The sequence below is a fragment of the Calliopsis andreniformis genome, chromosome 5 (assembly GCF_051401765.1).
Source record: "Calliopsis andreniformis isolate RMS-2024a chromosome 5, iyCalAndr_principal, whole genome shotgun sequence".
Classification (NCBI taxonomy): Eukaryota; Metazoa; Arthropoda; class Insecta; order Hymenoptera; family Andrenidae; genus Calliopsis; species Calliopsis andreniformis.
The window spans coordinates 14517511-14532989 of record NC_135066.1 but is presented as its reverse complement, the minus strand read 5'-3'; the positions used below and the strand labels follow the sequence as shown (position 1 = coordinate 14532989).

The 15479-nt window shown below is 36.0% G+C and overlaps 1 protein-coding gene across 1 annotated transcript in view; it reads right to left on the bottom strand.

The window, feature by feature from the left end:
* Positions 1-14124, bottom strand: part of Dip-lambda (Dpr-interacting protein lambda) — a 78252-nt gene extending 64128 nt beyond the window's left edge. The window contains exon 1 of the mRNA XM_076378950.1: positions 14102-14124. The gene's annotated coding sequence lies outside the window, so the exon portion shown is untranslated. The remainder of the gene's footprint in view (positions 1-14101) is intronic.
* Between the last annotated feature and the right edge of the window lie 1355 nt (positions 14125-15479).

The following is a 15479-nucleotide window of genomic DNA, read 5'->3' as shown; positions in this document are numbered from 1 at the left end:
AACACTAACTCTCGACGAATTCCCTAGGAGTTCGCTGCACCGATAGCCATTCCAACAGGGAGTTTCTATACTAATATTTACGATCCAAGCAATTATTTTGGGCGTGAGCTCGTAAAATTGTGTATACAAATCAATTGTTACATAATTTATGCCTTCGAACGGAACTATGGACAGGTGGATTGTACATTAGAGAGATATAGGTCTGTAATTATGCGATCGTCGTTCGCTGTAATGAACTATGGGTCATCTGTATTTTCGACGAATGTGTCATAAGCATAATAATATACGGAGAAATCGGAATTGCTTCGAAATTACGGTTTAATTGCTTTCCCAAATTGGTGTGTACTTTAGGAGGGAACTGGAGGCGGTGAAAAAACTTCTAGCTGTACTACTGATTTCTGTAATGGATATTTCGAATGAAAGTTTGGCTCGAGTACAAGCAATTTGGTAAACGTATACCCTCACAATTACGTGAATATCCAGCAAATATTGATGTAGCTATTTTACTCGTTTAAATGTAGGTAATAAGCCTTCTAGTGCTACGTTGTGTACGAAGATATGAGTTTTCATTAAGGCACAGCGTTTGTCATATGCTCTGTGGTTTTCGCAACAAGAATTTTAATTTAATTTCGCGTTTATTAAAATCTAGAATCGCATTTACATGTTGAAGAGAATTTGCAAATTGAAATATCACTTAAAAACTGTACGAATAGTAATATAAGAAGAGAACGCGAAACGAAGAAAAATATTTTTTATGAAAGATGAAAAGAGACATCGAAAAGAATTAAGAGTTTGTTTGAAACTCTAAATTTTATATGCAAGGCGTCTAGAATAATACGAAAATCCTGTTCTTTCGTTATGGGATTACATAAATGGAAAATTCAATTGCTCACATATACAGAATTGTACTATAAAATTGAAATATACTAATATAACCAAAATTTAAGTTCGAAATTCGTCGCTAATGACCGTATAGTCCATTCGACATAAAATTTGCATCCAAAACAAGAATTATTACGAAATTATTTTTCGATATCACCGTTCACGTTATGATTTAACATATTTTTATCAACAGAAATAATTTTATTAAACAGACTTTGCTTGTCCAATATGTAAATTCCAATTTCTTCAAAAATAAGATATGTTAAAAGTATCTATTTCTATATGTTTATTTTAAAACCATTCTTTAATACTAGAACTTCCAAACCTGTCAAAGCTAATCTAATTAGCTTTAATACTGAGACGAATTCAACAAGTATTATAACAAATATTTTTTTTCTGAACCCAACAAGATTAAAGAAAATTCTTAGTTGAAAAAATTTTGCAAAATTCTACTAAAGAGAAATCGCAAGCCACACTGTTGAACACTTTTCAGGGCTGTTAATGGATTAGTATTAATCGTCTAACAACGCCAGTAGATATTTCCAGCAAGTGGACACCATTTTGAACATCGTTTCAATTAAGATAAATGATATTTTTGAAATGTTTCTTCGGTTTACACGAAGAAAAAAGTATTTCTTATGATACATTTCGAATTCGTCTCAATATTCTCTAAGAGATAGGTGTAAAAAAATGATAGATTTACCTATAAAAAACAGAAGGTGGTCTTGAAAACTCTAAAAACAAGGGGTTGCTACAAAAATTTGAAAGCTCCCCTCAAACCGTGTCACATTAGCCAAAAGAATGATCAACTTAACCGCCATCATCAGACTCGTCTAAGCTGATCACATATCGCAATTCCACCCCCTAGAATATCCTCCAAATAACAAGAGAACCAACTAAGATTTCCCTCGTCTGAACCGAGTTTTACTCCACATTCTGCATGGTTGGCTCACAGAGGCGCTCGCAGACACAGAAAATGGTATTACTATCGTCGAATCCGACCCGACTCGAGCGAAGACAGGAGCCAAAAGGAAGCCTCGCAGTCGTTCCCTAACTCCCAAGACCGAACACGCATAATTATCGGCTCCTTCTTACCGCGGGAGTCGGCTTTACGAAGTTGCTCAAGGAGGAAACGAGCGCGCAAGAAAAAACAGGAAAGCATCCAAGGGAAGAACGGGTTATTAAAACGTTTTGAAAGTCTCCCCGGCTCGGGCCGGCCCGTTGAAACAATAGCCATGGTAGCTGCCGATTGAAACCGGCTTCGCGAGCCTCATCCCTGCCACGGATCTCGTTCGCTGGGATTCTGAATCACCGTGCTGTCACGGGCCCTGAATGGCAGCCGTAGAGGCGACGACTCGATGCTACAGGAAGCTCATTAGGCACCGCCTCGGGCGTTCTCTGGCCCCTGACTGCCTAGACTTCGTCACTTTTTCCTCCCCCCGCTCTATGGGCTGCATCTACGCCTACGTATGTAAATACAGAGCTACGTGGTCCGTGAACTTCCAGGACTGTTTCGCGGGGATCGTGCACACGGCATATCATTTTGACGTTTAATTGTCAAGGTCGTTCAGCCACCCCAATAGGCGATAAAAGGAGCACGCTTTTACTCTGTCCTTGTTGGCCTGCAAGGCAGACTGGTTTGGAGACGGATGAATGAACTTGGCGGAGTCTATTTCAGTAATAAATCGTTGGTTTTGAGTCGTGGAAGGTGTTCCAGGTGGGTATGGGATGTTTTAGGGGATTGTTCTGTGTGGTGAAATGGGAAGGAGAGTCAGGGATAATGAAATTGCGCTTGGAGATCTATTTCTGAGTTATTAAATGTTAAGGACACGTCAGATGTGAAACGTGTCTGAGCTGACTTGTTCCAGTGACTTATTCTACTGAATCGTTAAGTCTGATTTTAATGTAGGCCGACAGTAGAATATGTATTTAGTCGGTTTATACGAACTTTTGACATTTTTCAACTCTAAAACGAAACTTCAGATGTAATTTTGTTATTCTTAATTTTCGTTCTATTTTGAACTTTCAAGTTTCTGACACTTGTAGAACGCCCACTATAGACTGTTTATGACTTTGTTCGTTAAACTGCATTAACGACATTTATAAATGAAAATAAGAAAAAAATATTACGAAGTTAGAAGCAAATATTGAAAGCAGATTGTTGAAAGACCTGTGTGAAAAGTCGTAAAATAGCAGGATCAAGTAATTAATTATTCTCTGACTTCCATCACATTATTACTTCTAGCCACCACTGTCTGCGAAAATCCAAATTCAGTTACAGTTTTAGATTGCCACGAACACTTTTCCGGGAGTCATCGAAAGAAAGTTTATTGACCTCTTCTGGCGTCCTTGTTATTGATCAAGTTATAGTACAGGTCTCGTTACAAATGTGCCAGTGCTACCAGTTGAGCCTCTTTTTGGTCTCGATGCTAGTAGATCCGCCAGGACACCCAAGGATTGTTAGTTTCCATCCTTGGGCCTATCCCAGACTACAAAGGATGATACACAGGCTGCTTCACGAGGAACTCGACAAACTTTCTTAAGACATTTGGGATGTTATTTTCAACTAAAATTGTTATATATACCATGGGTCGATTCGCCTTCGTTTTTAAGGTATGGAAGTGGCAGTGAGATAAATCATAAATACTCAGATGCGTTTAAGCTACTTACGTTTGCGTAGTTATTTATGTGAAACTGAATCAAATTAAATACAGGTACATTGAATACTGCTGCAATACACTTTTCTTTCTTTTGGGGTTTAACGTCGTATTGATTTCTCGGTCACTAATAGATTGCGAACCTTTATGCATTCAGGGGAAACTTCGATACGCAAAAAATATGGAATTTATACAATATGCAAAAATGTACAAAATATCGAGAGTTAAATATACTTTGTAATACTTCGAGGTTGAAGGGAGTTTTTAATTAGGTTCCATTCCTCTAATTGTGTTTATAAAAATAGGAATTTGTATACCTGCACATCTGCAGTCTAGCTTAGCATTAGTGACAATGTTAACTTTGTTATTTTATTATGCCAAATTAAATTTTATGCTATTAGTGCACTTTTGAGAATAGATAAAGATCTCGAAAGATTAAACCTAATTCTACACCTACTACAGGTAAAGAACAGAACAATACTGAAAATAGGATACGAAATTTGTATTCCAGGAAATGTTTGTTGAATTGTAAATCTTTGTCAGTGACTTTTAAGAAAAATTTGGGAAAGATGTTTGAAAACGACTGGATCTATCCACGGACCGAATGGTTTTGTTTTCATGTGATGCAATTATTGCTAACGAGAGATTTCGCGACCCAGGAAAATTAAAGAGCTGCAGAGTTCGCGGCTCGTTAACCCGATAATTTTTATCGCGTTTTACGCTGTCTGTCTGAAAGTAGTACAGTATCTTTTAAGAGAGGTAAATATTCCTACAAAATCAGAATGTCCATTATTATACAACCATTGCAGAGAAGTTGGAGCGTAATTTATGGTACCACTGAAAAGAGGGTTACTCTTTGTGCCAAAAATGAAGCAAAAATGTAAAATAAGGGTTTCTCTTTTTTGCGAAAATGTACGAAGGATATATATCTTTCGATCCTTTTTATGACTGTATTCAACCCAGAAAAAATAGAAAAAGTACATAAGAATTATTAAATTAGAGACTTATTCAATACCAATTCATTATCAAAATAATATTAATTCACTGCTATGTTACAGTAATAGTGAGTTTAAGTGTAAGCTAAGTTTCAAATCAGTATTACATCAATTTTAATTTCAATTTCATAAAAAAACCGAGATATTTTATATCTAGGACATTGTATAATATTTGGACGCCACTGTCCATAAATTATGTCAGAACGGTTGCAACAATAAAATAGTGTAATTAATAAAAGAAATGGTTTATTCTTATCGTGGTATCTGGACAAGCACTGTTGTGGATTGGTACGAGCCCAAAATCATCAGTTTTCATAAAAAAATAAAAGAATGCTTTTCGTTATGCAACAATTTACTCCACTGATCTCGCAAATAATGCTTCCAGCTATAAATCAATTTCCCAAAACATAGTGATCAAATTAAATATTTTAAAGCTACTTTATCAACAATTTATAAAAATACATTACAACTGCAGGACTAGTACACGCAGCAACTAATTTCATTAAATTTGAACAATAGCAGACAGTTCAATCACTCTTACATAACATGAAACATTTACTAATATTTTCCAACGAACCTAATATTTTTCTTCAAAAAACATTACCAAACTTTTCCAATTTGCCTAGAAAGAATATGAGTGACTGAGCATCGATCTTGTCACGCTACCAATACCATTTCTCCTCGTCCCAATTAATGGTAAAGGATATACAGTTTCGGGATAAAGATCAGAGTAAAGGCGAATCGTGTCAAGAATTAGTACACAACCTGCATCACTCACGAAGTGGGTTTTCCACTTGCATAAAATTACAGGAATGTTCTTACTGCGGCAGCGAGTGAGCATCGGCGAGTGTAAATGCAAATACCAGACAGGCACCTCAACCTGGTCGTTTCGTCCGCGTGTCGCGAGCTGGAAGTTTGATAAGCAGGACGACGTTGATTGGGGACCAGCTGGGGGACCAACCGACACGTTCTGCGTCGATTTCGGTAAGGTCCCGCAGCTGCGGAGGTCTAACGTAACTCGAAATTAGGGCAAAGCGACGCGGCGGGGTGTTTGAAGTCATTGGTTTCACAGCGTGGCCGTCGTTTAGGGTTCCATGCACGTGCTTGTGCAAACACATGCAATGTGTCATTAATACACGCTGATCTATTTGCAAAACAGAGTACGGGAAGTTTAACCCTTTAACAGCTGGATAAAATTGTAAATTTTGGTTAAAAATGTATGCTTTTATTCTCTAAAATACTTTTATTACGATATAATGAATGTAAAAGGAATGTGTTTTATTTTTTATCTCATTTTTACTGATGTCTTGCTATGTCTGAGTCTTAGTTGGGATAAACAGATCGGTAATCGATGTTTGTGGAGATCTATAGGGAGAATTTCTGAAGGTTAAGAGAGAATATGTATGGATTTTTACCTGAAATTCGGGACAGAAATTTGTAAGAATATTGAAGACACAGTTATCAGAAGCAAAATATATATAGTATTTCCTCTTTACAATATCGTTACTGTATCTGTGGCTGTAAGACAGAACGACCTAAGTTACTGTTTTATGTTTATGAGATACTAGCATTTAAGGTTTTTAATTGCAATATTTTCTTACGAACTTGTATCTTCAAGAGCCCTTATTTTTGAGTAAAAAAGTTCTTTCAATGCCCTTCCTTCTCTCTGAAAATATAAATTCCGTATTCTGCATCTGAATCAAGACCAACTCAAATTTTTCGAAAATGTGGCATAGGTCTTTCCGCCTCACGACTCACAGATATTTGCTATAAAATTATTCAAAACAGAGGAGTGTTATTTACAGCCACTGACTCAGAATTTTTGACAAGACCAAAGTGAAACACCACGACTAAGTATTAAAAAGTGTTAACTCAGACAGTAAAGAGAGTCACGCGACCAGGGTCGCCTAATATGTAATGTTACGTCTGCCTCTATAATTCTCATCATTACGCTATGGCATCCAGGATGCACAGGATTTGGGAAACGAGAGGCAGGCTGAAAATAATGAAGCGTTTCTTAAAATTCAATAAAACGAAGGAGATTTTGGGGGATGTAATTTCTTCCATTCAATTGCGACGGAAGCTCGGTTCTTCGAAGGGCCATGAATCCCGAAGCGAATGATGAATCGCGCCCGAGGAAAGGGATTCCGACAATGACGGGAAAACGGATGAATAAGAATGCACTCGAGTCGAGTGGCCAGCTGGTCGGCGAGGGGAAAAGAAATCCTGCTAACGAACATCCTGCCATGAGGCTCGCGATAGTAATTCCTGACTCAGAACTCCGTCGCTCCGGAAAACTCGTTTCCAGGATGACGGCGAAAGGATGGAATCGTGCCGAAGGAGGCACGACTCCCTCGATCGCTATGGATTTCATTCCAGTTTCAGTCCAGCTTATCGAAAACTCTTCGAAGCCACTGTACTACCCGCCACGGATATAACAATTGGATAAAACACCTCCCCGTGCCTTTACTGCGCTGACAGATCGCGAACCCCATCAAATTTTTCTGCTGCGCGCAACTTTCGTCGTAAAATGGAAAGTGAACGTGATACAGGGACGAAGAGTTTGGCGAAAACTTTCCCACTGAGAAGGGGGGTTTTGTTTCTTTCGTTGCTTCCGTAAGGGGAATCGTAACTCTGTTGTCAGTGACTGTTAGGATTTAGACTGCGGATTTTTATGCATTTAGAGAAACTTGAAATGTGTAAAATGTTATAGAATGCATGTAGAGATGAAGCATATTTTTATTCGAGTCCACTTTCTTTAACTGTGTTTATGAAAATGATAAATTGCATGAAAGCCTGCAGTTTATTACTGACTGTTGTATGATAGACCTACATGGACTCATGATCAAATTTTCGAATTAGTAGTAAGGCATAAATTCTAGACTTGCTCTTTCTTGCCCCGTAGCCCTGTGGAAGGTTGTCTTTGGGAAAGTTCAATTCAGACATGAAAAAGTAGAAGCTTTACCCTTTAAAATGAGCCAAAGCTCATTACTGTACGATTTTTTTTCGCAAAGTTACAGGAGTTCAAAGATCTACAACTTTTTTTGATCTTTGGATCATTGTGTCATTTTGATGTTAGGGGCCCACTTTTCATTCAAACTGCGATAACTCGGTGAAAAAAAATCGTAGGTCACTTTTTAAAGACTCATTGGAAAGAGGAGACTTCTGCCTTCAAATTTCTGGTAGAATGAGGCGCGGAAAAAATTTATTATGTCGTATGTAGACGTATGAATTTAGGAAAGTTTCGAGGGAACACTAGCTTCTCTCTTTCCCCCTGCAGCCGAGTAAAAAAGCATCTTTGAGAAAATTTAAGTTAGAGGTGAAAAAGTGGAGGCTTTACCCTTTCAAATTAGCGCAGGCCCACTGCTGTACGATTTTTTTTTGCAATGTTATAGCAGTTCAAATGTCGACAATTTTTGGACCTAAAAGCAATCATTAATTATGCTTCGAAGTACAATAATTATACATATGTGTAGATATGAAATAGTGGTGTAATAGAAAATATGATTCTCGAATATTTCTGATAGCCGAAATATGGCTCTTGTTTTGACAAGGTGTGATTATCAGTGAAATATACCTATGCTATTCTCAGTATCACTTATGATTCGATTTCTGGTCATTAAAAGGGGAAATGTCCCTCATAATTGAAATAGAAAATCTTTATGAGTTTATCTGACGAAATAGTGAAGCGAACAATCTCATCCTACAGCAAGTTAACTGTACAGTAAAAAGCAAGACATGGGACTGCAAGAAATACACTCATGAATCTTTCACCGTCTGGTTCTTGTCTCGTTCTTCGTTTAATAAGAAGAACGTCGGAAAACAGGTTATAAATTCGTTTTCCTTAGAGTAGAAGATTCTCTCCTTCTCGTCTTCTAGTATATAAATAAGTCTTTGATTTTGCTAAGACAGTTGAAAAAAGAACGACGTACTGCCAACCCTGAAGTGAAGGTAATAGGTATTTTACAATTCAATATTATATTATGCATATATTCTATTCAAGCATCAATAATAGCTTTTACCTTTTATCAAATCAGTACATCAGAAATATATTTACTTTTGACACAACATCAGATTCTATAATTTCAGTTAGTCGAAAGGCTGATTGTATTTTCAAGATATTTAAGTTATCAAATAAGTTTTATTCAAAATATTTCAAATATATCATAAACTTTTTGGATGATTCATTTTAACTACTGTTTCCTGAACTTCAATTAAAAAAATGAATATTATTTTAAGTTTTTGCATTCACCCTTTCTGTATGCCTCCTTCTTCAAATTACACAATGTGGTATTTGAAAAATGAAGTATCGTATAAAAAACGTTGGTATACAAAATTTCCACCGAATATAAATTCAGAGCATTCTTACAAATGTCAAACCAAGGGAATGAAGCCCGAAGGTAATAGCAATTTCGCTTGTATCGAAACAGAAGCTCTCAGCGCAATGTGTTCCTTGAAACTTCTTTCCTATCGGGAAATTCGAGGGAAACCCTTTCCCCAGCCTCGCTCTATGTTGCTTTCACTTTAATTCGATAACGAGAATACAATTTGGTGAGAAACAAAAGACCGAGGTTGGAGCGTAAAGCACCGAAGGATAAAAAGAAAATGGACGGGCGAATGCTGTAACGTGGCAGCTAACATTTTATTGTTTAATCGCAGGGAATTTTGCTTTCACGATGAAATAATGTTACCTTAAAATGGTAAAATGAAGTTTTCTTAAAGCAAGGCTCGTCTTAAGAGTGCAAGCGAATTATTGAAGTGACTAAAAAGATGACAAATATGAGTGACTCAATGAAAACAGAATTACAGAATGAATAAGAGGGATTAAAGACTTAGTGTGAAACATTGAAAAAATATTACAATAAAAAAAATTCCATTCTTAAAGGGTGGTAAAGTTGCTTTTCATTTACTCGTAAATACAAGAAACTCAATAATACGTAATGAAGTGTAATAAATTATTATAATCTTCAAATTATATTATAGTAAATTATTGGTTAATAATATTCATACCAGTACTATAATACAGATCGCAATTTTTAAGTTTCCATGTCTGCCAAGGAACAATAGCTATACTACACAGATAGTCTGACGAGACGCCGTAGCTGTACTCATCGATGTCTGACCAAACATAGGGTTATACTACTTAACAGTTTCCAGACACGCGGATCACGTTTTAACGCTCTTAGTTTCCTTTGCTTCTTTGAAACTTTTTTCAGAATTTTTAGAACTGAAAACTTGTTTATTGTGTAATCTGCATTTTTTCTAAAGTATAATATATTTCTAAGGATAAGCAATTCATAATTCATAGAAATAGGAAATATTTGTAAAAGTTCAGTTAATTTCTGCAAAAGGAATTAATCGCAGACTTAAAAAATAATTATTTGAATTGAAGTTCACACATTCATTTTCTTCAATAAACATCCATATTTGCCAGATTCGCCATTAATCCAGCATGATTTTCTTCTGACGTTAGTCTGTTCTTGGTACCGCTCGAAGGCAAATACAACATTCACACAGCTGTACAAATGTTGGGTCTTAGGTGTACATTCTAGGGTGTCTCGTAACCGCAACATTTCAAAGCCATTACGAATGGCGACAACGCACACAAGTTTTGCACTTGCAGTTTGCTAGATAGATATATTGCAACCTTTTTCCATTATTTTTCATTGTGTTAAATACGATCCTAGATTCGAAGCTAGTAAAAATGTAGCGAAACAAGTGGAAAGAAATTGTATATGTACAAATATATGTTTTTGAATACACGTTGTTTATCAAAGTAGAAACGATTCTACAAAATATAATTTTGCAATATTAAATGGTTCTTCAACTTGCTGACGAGAAAACTCGAGGTAACTTACAGAAGAATTTTTCACGTGAAAAATTGTATGTAAATATTCACAAAATATAATTATCTGTTTTTGTACTTGAATTTCTTTTTAAAGTAAACATGGAAGATTAATTTTTTATCTCCAGAGTAAGAAAACGTGAAAAGATACAAAATTTTTAAATATACTTTGGAGAATGAAAAATTAGAACTTGGTCCTTGAGTTATCTCAAAAACTGTTTCCACAGAAACTACCTTTGGCAGATCTAATTTGGAAGACTAAATGGTAAATTTTTTCGTTACTGACAACATAGTCATACAATTTTGGATTTTTGGAAAGATAAAGTATCTAAAACACTAATTTGTGATATTTGAAAATTCAAATCGAAGTCAATGTTTCTGTTAAGGAAATATTGAATACTATCAAACAAATAGCTTGGTCTAATTTCAAAAGTTTGATTCGTCTGGAAAAGAGTTCGCCATATTCAGGATCCTGTGGTGGTATCTGGAACAGTACACTATATTCCGCAAGAATGGTCGGTCCTGTAGGGAGGATCACACGAAAGGATACCAATTAAGGAAAAGCCAACTTGGTAATCCTCGAATCCGTTACAGTCATCCTAGTATTCGTTCGTCCGCTGGTCTTCAAGATGAGGTTCCGGTTCGTCAATTGCTATTGAGCTGGTGAAACCAAATTCTGGAAATCCTGATTAAAGTTCGGGCTTCTTTGGGCTTTAAACTAATAATCCATTCCAAACGACTACCATAAAAGGAACGCTGTACAAGTCACTTTTCAGTAACTTTTAAAAATTGTCTGTGGATGTGAGACCCTTCTTCCTGTATCTCTATTTAAGTTGCAACACGATGTTCTCTGTCTTTCTTTGGTCTGAGAATTTTCTGTAGGAATGTTAGCTTGCAATTTCGATTTGTTTTTATTTTTAGATTTTAAAGCTGTCAAATATTTGAAGATATGAAATATATATATAATGATAGTAGTAATATAATTATTATTCTATGAGCACCTTGGTAGTTATACCTCATTGCACTTCAATTTCACTCTCAACCATTTAGTTGTTTTATCATAGATTTAAAGCCCTATGGGAATTATGAAATTTGAGGTCAGAATAATTGAGACTGATTTATTAGTTTCCCATTAAATGATTATGGTTATCTGATCCACTCTACACATAATTAATAATAATTTCATATAAGTCTATTATATGTTACAAATTTTAATGTGTCACCAAGTATTCACTTCAACGAAAATTATCTATAATATTACTGTAACTTTTTAATTATTCTAATTCGAACTATTCAACAACTTAATATTTACAAAACCTTCATATTGTTAAAAATATTACACATATACAGTGTACACAAAAATATTCAACAAATTCTGTATTTATTGCAACAAGTGCTTTCTTAAGGTGAAGCCATAATACATGTTATACAATAACGTTATAGAACTTTTTAAAAAAACAGAAAAGAGAAATGTTATACATATACATATCCCTTTTCTCTTATACATATGTATGTTTCTTTTTTGTTTCCTAGAAAGTTACATAACTTTGTTACATAACATGCAGTGTAGACCCACCTTTACAAATAACTAATAAGTAGTATTACCTTCCCAAAATTGTTTAATAAAAAATTGAATAGGTACTCATATCCATTAACATTCCATTTTTAGAAGATAAGTAAAAGTTTGGGACTGACTCTGCAATATATTAACAAGTAGATCACTGAAATACATTTGTTTGACCTTTCTAGGAACATGGCTCCATGTAAGTAATTCCGAAGATATTACGCTCTGTCAAAATTTGAGACACAGAGAGGAGGGGGCGGAGAGAACAGTGGAAGAACGAAAGCTCGGATTCTATCACCGCAGGATGAACAGAGACCTGGCACTAATCTCAGCTCCCTATATAGGGGAAAGGCGAAGCTGAACGCCTCGATGCTCTCGATGGCCTCGTTAGACGCTGGATTGACTTCCTCGAACTAGCTGTCGAACTTTCTACGAGATACAGACTTTTGAGCTAATTCTCTGATCCTATAGTTACTGCAACTTGGGAGTAGGGCATTTTACGTTTCTTTAGCGATTAAACTGAGAGACGGAATTCCATGAGTAGACTGTATCCGTTGATAGCCAGCCAATATAACGATATTGAGGATTAGAGTATTTTATAGTTAAACCTCGGAATCTCTGTAAATCTACGTGGCTTAGTCGTCTGATATGGCGAAGAAAGCTACACTAAAACTCTCGTTACTTGGAAATCTTTTCTAATTTCTTGAAGAATTGTTAGTTAATGTAGAGCTGTAGTTCCAGGGTTGCTGCAAAAATTTCTTTCTTAGATATAGTGTGGCAAATTGATAGGTGAGAGATGAAGTAATGGATGTCCTATTGTGTTACGTTGCTAAGGTCTCCCTCGAGTCTAGGGTCTAGACCCATACTGCCCAACTATGGAGAAAGGTAATAACTACAGAAAAATGTGAAATTGTATACTTTGTATTTTTGGATAATTTTGAACATCTTATGTCTTGTTTTAGTGTGAAATAGTAGTACAATATTTTTAGTAGATACTGCTTTTTTCCATAGTTGAGCAGTATACTAATGGAACACTCGTTATTTTTCTCCCAGCTCTTGATTTGTCCTACCATATCCAACGAGGGAATTCGTGTGGCAACCCAGTGTAGTTTTTTCTTTCAGATTTAAATCTTAACTGTGAAATCAACCTTAAAAGAAACACAAAACAGTCGTTTTTTAATTCTTCGAACTATACACCAAAATTGCAAAATTAGGACCAAGTTGTACACACGAATTTTTCCTGCAAGAAAAAGGAAAAAAAGAAATATTCCGAAGAATGGGCAAATGGGGTTCTCAATGTTCACTTAATTGAAAAATAAGCCAAGGTGAGGAAGCAAAGTGGAAACACGAACCTTTCACCTTCCTATGCTTTCCTGCTGAAGTGTGCATGCGGAACATTGCAATTACGCCTGCATTAGCTGATTTCCTCGCTTGATCGTATCGTACAGCAACTATGAATTTGTATGTCACGCTATTATGTTTCGGTTTTCTGTATTAGTCAATTCAATTACGTACTTCGGCGTATATCTCGCGCGATGAGTACGAGTATGTCGCTATATCCCACGATTAATCAACTCGTTCATTCGATGCGGTTACATGCTGGATAACGTTCGATCGATTCGAATAAATCTCTTTGAAGTCGCCAACATATGAGAAGTGATATTCGCCATGTCAATTACATCGGGGTCGAGCCAATTTAAGTATTACACGCGCATGTATGTGTGCATTTATTGCTGATACTAGTTATTAATCACTCGAGCAGGGTAATTTATTTTTTCGTAATTAAGTTTCATGTATGCGCGTACTCGCGTGAGTCTTTCTTAAAAATCAATTTTCTTAAAATGTAGGTGCTTATGGTTAGAAGCTTGAAAATAAAAAGTAACAGAAAGAATGATCGTTTAAGAAAGTGGTAAAAGTGGAAGTTACTCCTTTGGTGAGGAAACATGTAATTAGTACTTTTTAAATTTTACTTAAAAAGTATCGACAGCTAAAGGGAACCTCGTTGTTCACGAGAGATGTGTGATTTCTGAATGATAGAAAAATCGTAAGAAGTGATATAGATGTAAACGTATAACATGAAATTTAATTTTGTAACTATCAATATTTTACTATTGTATTAACAACTATATAGTATTAATTAGGTAGTAAATTCACTCACCCGTAGAGTTTCATCAATGACGAAGGCCGAGACCTCGGGCAGCTAGCATGAAAAAAGGTTAAAGAAATGTAAATGATCAGCGAACACTTATGTATGTACATACTACACATATATCACTCATTAATATGACAATGACATGACTAAACAAATTATTTTGAGTTATAAAAACTATTCTTGCATATATTAAAAACTGTTCTTGCAGTGAAAGCCAATACTATATGATTGACTTGAAAATTAAATGAGCCATATGTACACTTCCCTCCAAAAGTGTTAGGAAACTTGCTCAGTCACATCATATGTATTTGGGAAAAGTTGTAAAATCATTAATGAATTGCACTAACAAGGCCTAAAACTGATGTGAAACGTATCTCACTTATTCTACTACCGACGTGCACTAGCCTGATCAGACACAGCAAAATTAGTAGAATGTGTCTCAAATTAGACATAGTAAAGCCAGTGGAATAAGATCCAAGTCAGACATACTAAACTAGTAGAATAAGTCTCAAGTCAGACATAGTTACTCCAGCAGTGTAAATTCCAACTCAGGCAGAGAGAGATAAGTAGAATGAGGCTTCAGTCAGACACAGAGAAATCAGTAAAATAGGTCTCAACTTGGGACCCAAAAATTGGGGCTCCCAAACCAAATACACAGAAATTAGCAGAATAAATTCCAAATCAGATACAGCAAAATCTCGCTTTATGTTAATGTTAGTCCTTAAAATTTCTCATCCCTGACTGTTTATATTGTAAAATGGAAGTACATTGAAGATAATAGGTGTCCTAATACTTTTGGACCGAGATATATATACACTTTGTGCATTTTACTTATTCAATTATAATAATTCAAATAATTACAAATAAAACAACTTTAACGCCCCTCATGTGACAATCCTCAAGATCTCCACTAAAAAAATTTCATTAAAATTCCTCCATGGCTCTTTTCGCAAAGATTTATTCCACATCCTCAATCTCCGTGTTTCTCGAACATAAAAAAAACGAGAGCTCGAGTAACAACTAACAACGACAGCAAGGTAACGACACCGACAGTATAGAACGCGAAGACGTGATTAAAGCATCACTGTTATCTGAAAAGCCAAGTAAGCCGCAGTTGGACTCTTTTCATTACAGGCATCAGTTTACCGTGCTTTTAATTTCCTTGTGGGAACAAAATGTGACGGACATGGCTGCGCCACGTTATTGTTGGCCTCGAAACGACGTTTTTATGCCGGTGGCTCGGTCGGCGAAGGGATAACCAAGGAAATGAAACCAGCGGTTAGGACTCCTGGTGTCGTGAAAATGATAAAAAACGAGAACCCGAAAGCTGGAGGCCGATGAAGAGGGGCCAGCCAAAGGCCTCTCTTACGTGGCGAACAGCGCT